The sequence below is a fragment of the Papaver somniferum genome, chromosome 4 (assembly GCF_003573695.1).
Source record: "Papaver somniferum cultivar HN1 chromosome 4, ASM357369v1, whole genome shotgun sequence".
NCBI lineage: Eukaryota > Viridiplantae > Streptophyta > Magnoliopsida > Ranunculales > Papaveraceae > Papaver > Papaver somniferum.
In genome coordinates this window covers 43286092-43293983 of record NC_039361.1, presented here as the reverse complement: position 1 = coordinate 43293983, position 7892 = coordinate 43286092, and the positions used below count along the sequence as shown (strand labels likewise).

General features: G+C 37.1%; 1 pseudogene; it reads right to left on the bottom strand.

The window, feature by feature from the left end:
* Window positions 1-5818: 5818 nt before the first annotated feature.
* On the bottom strand, window positions 5819-5918 carry LOC113276737 (annotated as a pseudogene).
* Window positions 5919-7892: the final 1974 nt, after the last annotated feature.

Genomic DNA, 7892 nt, shown 5'->3' with positions numbered 1-7892 from the left:
TAAAATATTGATTTCAAATTCTGTCTTAACCAGTAATCCTTAATTTGACTTAGGTTCTAGTCTAGCCTGGTCTACTCTATTACCAGCGTACCAAACTTGTAAATTTTTGGTCAAGAGGTGTAGGTTTTATCTTTATCATGTGCTGCTAGAATTTTTCCTTTCACCGATCTAAATATGGTCGAATTTCTTCCTATGCTTTGTCGATAACTCCATCCCCCAAAACCTAGTATAGTCATATTTTGTATCTTACTGATCCTCTGCCTTAGTACCTTCTAATCTTTATTTATGTTTGATTTTTCTTATGTTGTCGTTCTAGGATTGGCCATAGTTTTATATTCCTTTTCCTCGATCGTAGGTTTGATCACGGGTGTTTACTTCTGTAAAGGACCCTCAAGCTCGTCAATGTTATTAGACCATTCAAGTGACGATTTAGCCGATAATAGCTCGATTAGTTTAACACGAATGTTAATTAATAGAAATTAATGTAACAACGATCTAGATAGAATTTAGTACCACTCGATATATCTTGAAAATCTAGGCGAAGTGGTCTACTTGAACGTGTCATTCGGATTTCGGGCGAAGAAGATATCATCAGTTTAGTTTGAAGGGAAAAATAGTTATTTTGTAGTATTAACGACTTGGCATCCCTTATCCAATTTTGGGCGCCTCAGTATTTTGGGTCGGCCTTATCTTCTCCAAATCGAGGAAGATAACTTCATTCTTATCTTTTATTCTTCTTTCTTCGTATTCTTCTCTGTTTCGTCTCTTCTTTTCTTTGGCGATTTCAGATCGAAGCTTTGTGTTGTTTTATATGAGATGAATCACTGAAGTTTCATAACATGATGATACGAGGGAGGTGGTGATGGTACTGAGGTTGATTTAGCATCGAAAGAATAAGAAATTGATGTTACTGCAAGTATGAGTTAGGGTTTCTGATATATGAAATCAATTGAAGATTAAGATGAAATTGAGGATGTAGGAGAGTGATTATAGTTGGGTATGAGTTGAATTAGAACTTGAAGTTGAATAATAGTTTGTAAATGATAGTTAGGTTTTCGAATTTGAAGCTGGGATTAATGGATGAAAATATAGAAGGAGAAAGATTGATGAGTCGATCATCAAGATGAGGACCGTGGTTATTGTAAGATGGAGAGGTTATGATGAAGAAATAGGAAATTAGGTTTTGAGGTTGAGAATCGGGAATTTAACTGAAGTTCATTGAGAACAGAGGATAGTCATGAAGGTTGCTGAGTGTTTGTTGTTTTGAACATATGAGTTGGTGATGGTTTTGGGAAGAATTACTGAATCAAGTGAAAGCAAGAAGAAGAGTTTAAATTCAATTGCATGAGTGGAACCATTTTGAGGTAACTGCTCTTTTGATTAATAAAGTTATTTAATCTTGTCAATTGAGTTCAATTAGATGATATTTGAGTTAAGATCTGAGATGGGTGTTGAACGAAATTTGGTTGTAAATGTATATATTGGTGGCAGAATTGTTATGCAAATGAGAATGATTGGGTCAGATAGAGACAAATGAATGGAAGTATTTCTGTTATTGCATGTGGTGTTAGTTTTGTAGTTGTTGAAGGTGATATTAGTACTGAATAAATTGAAATAGAATGAAGAAGGTGGTATGCAATGATAGTTGTGTTTGTATTTGAAATGAGAAAGCAGTGAAGACATTGGTATAAATGGTGTTGTTGCAGGTGTTATGAATGAACTGAGAATTTCTGATGTAGATGGTGTTGTTGAACTGTTAGAGGTGCAGATAGGTACAGATGAAGTAGTGGTACATGGGATTGATTAGGTTGTGGATGAGATGTGTGTTTGGGTTGTTGCAGTGATGAAGATTATGGGATTGGAAACGATAAAGGATATGAAGTTGAACCAGAGTGTGTAAGCGTTGTAATTGAATTGATGTTTTGGGTTTTTCATATGCAGTCTAGTAAGTTGCAGTTAGAGTTGGAGATAATCTGGTGGTGGTGTTGTTGTTGTGGGAGTTGTTGTTATTGCAGGTGTATGTGAAATAAAGAGCATGTATAGGATTTGCTTGTGGTGATGGGTTGTTAAGTTCTGAGTTTAAAAGGGGGTGATAGACTTGGACTGGGGTGTTGAGTATGGTCTGAGTTAAGTCGTATCATAGGTTGCAGCTACTGCATTGCAGGTAAATTTGTGATTGGGTTATGAATCTTTGTTTTGAATAAATGTATTATGATGATGTTGTAGATATAGAATTCGAGTAACAATGTTAAGGAAGAGTCTGTTCAGGTTGAACTAGGATGCGGGTTTGAAACTAGATTAGTGAGAAAATGATGTTGCAATTATGTTTGGCCTGAGTGATAGACACATTTTTGTGTCTGATTTGTCTCGATTCTATATATTATTAGGGCTCATTTTTGTACTTATTATGGTGTTTTATTTATTTGTAGGTATTTTTGGAAAAATAAACTTTTGCGGCGAAATTGGCTCGAAAAGTGATGTTTGCACTCTCCGGAGGAATCACTAAATACACCCCGAAGAAATGTTGTTGGCACCCGGACGAAGTGTTAGACGCACCCAGGAAAAGTATTAAAAATACCCCAGAAAATCGCTAAAGTGACCCGTAGCAATGGATAAGGGGTACCCAAATTACTAAGGGGAACCCAACCAGCTATTCCCACCCCATCCATTGTTAGGGGGACACCATCTTTATGGTTTAAACGCACTGAATTTTGGCTGGAAAATTATTATCAACAACGAACTCCCTGAATTGGATTTGGACGTGATATTCTCATGGATTTTCAGCAGACCAAGTTGGTTTGGTCTTGGTTTGATCATACATGCAAGGTACGTGGATTAAAATCGAAAATAAAGGGAGATACGGGAAGATTTCCTAAAACAGGCGAAACAGGGCATGTATGGGTGTTCAATTCAGTTGTATTGGGCTTGATAATCGAGATTTGATGAAACACAGGAGGAGTAATACTCGGGTCTTTGTGGATTGCGTTTGGGCGAGATTTAGTCGGATTTCTTCTCGGATTTTGATTTGCATTACCCTGTTTCACAGGATCAACAATGAACTTATTTACGTAAAGAAAAAGATTGTCATTTATAAATACGGTGAAACAGGGGAGTAGTTGTTCACGGATTTTATGTTCGGATAAATTTGGTAATACGTGAGGAATGGGATAGTGAATATCTCCTTATGGATTCGAATCTATCAACAAAGGAGAGTTTGGACTAAACAGGGAGACGTGTGAAGAAAATATGAAAATTATATCTGTAACTTTCGGAAAAAGTAAAGGAAGAAAATCAGAGATTTATTGGAGACTTGATCGTGTTGTGGCATATGTATATATATGTTTCTTGGAGTTCGAAAAGAATCCATCGAGTATTTTGGGGCCTTTACGTAGTTTAGGGCAAGCTCTGGTACGAAGAAATCACGCTGCGGAGAAAGTTGCAGCAGCAGGAGGAAGAAGACGAAGCTGAAGAACATTGGACAGACGAAGACAGTCGCAGAGGGAGTCTTTTTCAAACAACATAACAGAAGTATCGTTGTTCAACAATAATAGATAACATATATCATAAGCTTGTCATCTTTTATCTGTAACAGTCCAACCCGTTGTAACAGTTGTTTGTAACACCGTTGCAGCGTTGCAAACTGTCTGCTTTATTAGTTTTCTCTTGTTTTTCACCTACTTGAGCTATGAACAACTATTTTGAGCACGTGAATAATATGAGGAGCTAAACCCCATTGCTGAGGCGATAGAGGAAGCTATTTTTCCAACAAAAAGTGGTATATTCTATTTTATCTTTTTATTTGCAATAACTATATGATTATTTTCCTTGAAATATTATTGAATATGATTTTTATTTGAGTGATTGTGATCTATTTTGATGGAGTATGCTTAGTTTTAAGACTTTTGATGCTTCATACTTGGTATTTACAATTATTACTTTTGAAAATCTACTTGTTGCAACATTTTAAAATCAAATTAAACAAGAAAATTGCATAAATATAAGTATTGGTTTAATCACTTTGAACTTGGAAAATAGTGGAATCTTAGCCTCAGTGTTTCTTTTAGTATTGATATCATCTTTGATTGAGTTTGCTATAATTTTTAGTGAGTTTTCTATTTTAATATTAGGATTTAAGTCTAATTAATATCCTTCACAAGTATGAGAATCGAACCACTTTTACCACTATCTACAAATCACATCAATTTTTGGCGCCGCCGACGCGGACTTGTTTTTAGGGTTTTAAATTATTTTTTTTATTATTATTTTTTTGTTTTTATTTTTTTTGTCTTTTTTTATGTTTTTGGGTATTTATCATGTGTCTACAGGTTCTGGATCATAAAGAAAATTGAGCCAAGGAGTTTGGTGATTTCATAAAGACTTGGAGCTAAAGATTAAAGCAAAAAGAACAGAAAAGAAGACAATTTTTTTAGACAATTTTAGTTTAGGGTTTGTTTATTTTATTTAAAAAAAAACTGTACTAGGGTTTATTATTTTTGTAATTTTTCTTTATTTTTTTTTGGACTTTGGGACATTATTTTTTTTATTACCCTACGGAAGGGTACTTTAAATATAAACTGTTTGCAGAGAAGGAGGACAATTACGATATTGTCTCTGCACCTTGGGTTCGTACACTAGACATCGGAGTCAGTGGCTCGAGTCGACTACAACCGATTCATCCCCCGTCTGGAACGGGAGGTAAGATTCTAAACACTCGCGAATCCCCTGTCAGCGAGTTACTGGACTCTTTCGTATGCATATATGTTGAGAACTGAATACGGAAATTTATTTTTCTAGTAAAGGGAAAGGCCTGGCCATACAAGATAAAGGTTCGGATTTCATCACTGTTCTCTTCGTCCCCGCTTTAGGAACACGTAACCTACGCGAACCTAAGCCTAAAATTTTGACTAGAACGAGACCGATAGGGTAACGAGCTTAACAGGAAATTCATTCGAAAAATATTGGTTACTCTATTAAGCATACTTCGAAGTTCTTGATGGTTTCTGTCAGTTGAATGCGTGACTGCGCCGCCTTGTAATACCGGTGAGGCCTTGGGTATCAAAGCTCCACCGAGCTTCCCTCGCCTCTATTCAACTTACGTTAACTCGGATTGATTTCGGAGGGGTTTGCTTAAATTGTAACGAATTCCCGTTCGAAGGATTAGAAGCTGGTCTAGAAACAATCTAAGTGGAGACATCATGTTTTTGTTTGCTAGAAATCAACAGGTTTGATTTGGTTGAGTCGGCCTTGATCTGTGTTTGTTTACCCTTCCAATTTAAAAAATTCTATTGTATGCCTGAACGTAAACGAGACGCACTAGGTAGATTTGTTAAAGAGAAACCTAGTAGTTCTAAGCGTCTCGATTACCTTAATCTAGAAAGTCCGGCTTTTGAAGAGTCTGTTTTTAAACGTTCTTTGACTGAGGAGAGAATCCCTGTTGCTCCGATAGCGCCATAAATGGCAACTTTGAAAGCTTTGTTGAATCCAACTAGAAATACCCGTCCTTCGTGTATTAAGTTAGCTGAAACGGAGGCACCCTATGAACTGAAACCTGGGACCTTACAGATTCTCCCAATCTTTTTAGGGAAAGAAAATGAAAACCCTTATCACCATGTTAGGGATTTTGAGGAAATTTGTAGTACTATAAGAATTAGAGGCTTAGATGATGATGCTTTGAAACTTAGGTTATTCCCATTTTCCCTGAAAGATAAGGCTAAGTTGTGGCTGTATTGTTTGGACTCCGAGTCAATTGAGACATATGAACAACTTACATCTGCCTTTTTCAATAAGTTTTTCCCTAGGCACAAAACATCGTCTATTAGGACGCAAATATGCACATTTTCACAACAAGAGGGAGAATCTTTATATAGGTATTTGGAAAGGTTCAATGATTTATTATCCCAGTGTCCTCATCATGGTTTAGAAAAGTTTAGGCTAGTTCAGATCCTTTATGAGGGTTTATATTATTCCACAACGACCATGGTTGAGTCTCTATGCAATGGTGGATTTGAAAACCAAACTGTTGATGCAGCGATGGAATTTTTTAATGAAATCGCCGAAAAAACCCAGCAATGGGAAAATAGTAGGGCACCCCAGAAAATAATTCTTTTAAGTAGAGGAAACGTTAATAGGGTAGAAGGAGGCTATGAATCAGATGCCAAAATTGCTTCTATAGGAAAAAGGTTAGAAGCCTTAGAAGTGGGCCAGACTAGTGGTAGAGTGGAGCCTTTTTGGGAAGGCCAGAATATTGAAGAGCAGGCCAATTCTCTTTATAATAACACTAGATTTGATAACCGTCAAAAGATTGACCCATATTCAGAAACCTGTAATCCTGGTTGGAGAAACCATCCGAACCTTTCGTGGTCTAAGGGCCAAAGTCAAGGTCAGTTTAGTAATTCTAATGCTCCCCCAGGTTTTGGCTATACTAAGAATTCTTCAGGACTAGCTCAGTTTTAGAATCAGTCATATAAGAAAATCCTAAGTTTAGAGGAATCTCTTGCCTTGTTAACTCAGCGAACTGCAAAATTCTAGTTATCCGTAGAACATAGTCTACAAGCTAGTAACGGGATAGGACCAGAAAATAGTCAGGATATTTCCGAGTTAAAAACCCAGGTTGGTCTGATAAGTGATTCTTTGAGAGAAAAAGGTAAGTTTCCTAGTCAAACACAACCCAACCCTAGAGGAGTTCATGAATTAGGTGCAAAACCATCGAATCAATTGAATGTTGTTAGAACCCTTAGAAGTGGTAGAGTTGTAGACAATAAGGTAACCATGCCCGATAGTGAACATACTGTAGTTCACCCCTTAGGATCTCACCTCTTAGGACCAGTAGATGAAGAGACTGATAAAGTTTCTAATGATGTGAATTCGGTTCCTGAAAGGTCTGATTATAGGCCTAGAGCCCCATTTCCTAAGCTATTAGTACCAACAAAGAAGGAATCGAACTTTAATGACATAGTGGAGGTTTTTAAGCAAGTTACCATAAACCTTCCCTTATTAAATGCAATTAGGCGAATTCCTGCTTATGCCAAGTTCCTTAAGGATATGTGTACGCTAAAGCGAAAACTTAGCGTCCATAAGAAATCCTTTTTAGCTAGTCACGTAAGTTCAATCATTCAGAACACCACAACTCCAAAGTACAAAGACCCAGGTTCTCCTACCATTGCTTGCACAATAGGTAACTTCCGGGTAGAAAAAGATTTACTTGACTTAGGAGCCAGTGTGAACTTACTGCAATTTCATGTATACTTACAGCTAGGACTTGGTGAAATGAAACCTACTCAGATGACACTGCAGTTAGCTGATAGGTCTGTTAAAATCCCTCGAGGTGTTATCGAGGATGTTCTTATTGAGGTCGACAAGTTTATTTATCCAGTGGATTTCGTGGTCCTAGATACCCAACCTGTCCCTGACCCAGAGAACCAGATACCTGTGATTTTAGGTCGCCCATTTTTAGCTACGTCTAATGCGATCGTTAACTGTCGAAATGGTGTGATGAGTTTATCTTTTGGTAATATGAATATGGAGATGAACATTTTTAATGTCAGTAAGTAACCTCATGAGCTAGATGACACATGTGTTGAGGAGGTGAACATGATAGAAGCCTTAGTTCAGGAGTCCTTACCAAACATCTTGTCTGAAGACCCATTAGAAAGTTGTCTATCCCATTTTGGTTTAGATTTTGACGACGATAGCACTATTAAACAGGTGAATGCTCTATTAGATTCTACTCCTGTGTTAGACACTGATAGATGGAAAGCTAGGTTCGAACTGTTACCAGTTTCTGAGACTACCCTAATTCCTTCTTTAGAAGAGCCCCCAAAGTTAGACCTTAAACCACTACCCGATACTCTAAAGTATGTGTTTTTAGGCCCATCTGAGACTTTACCTGTGAT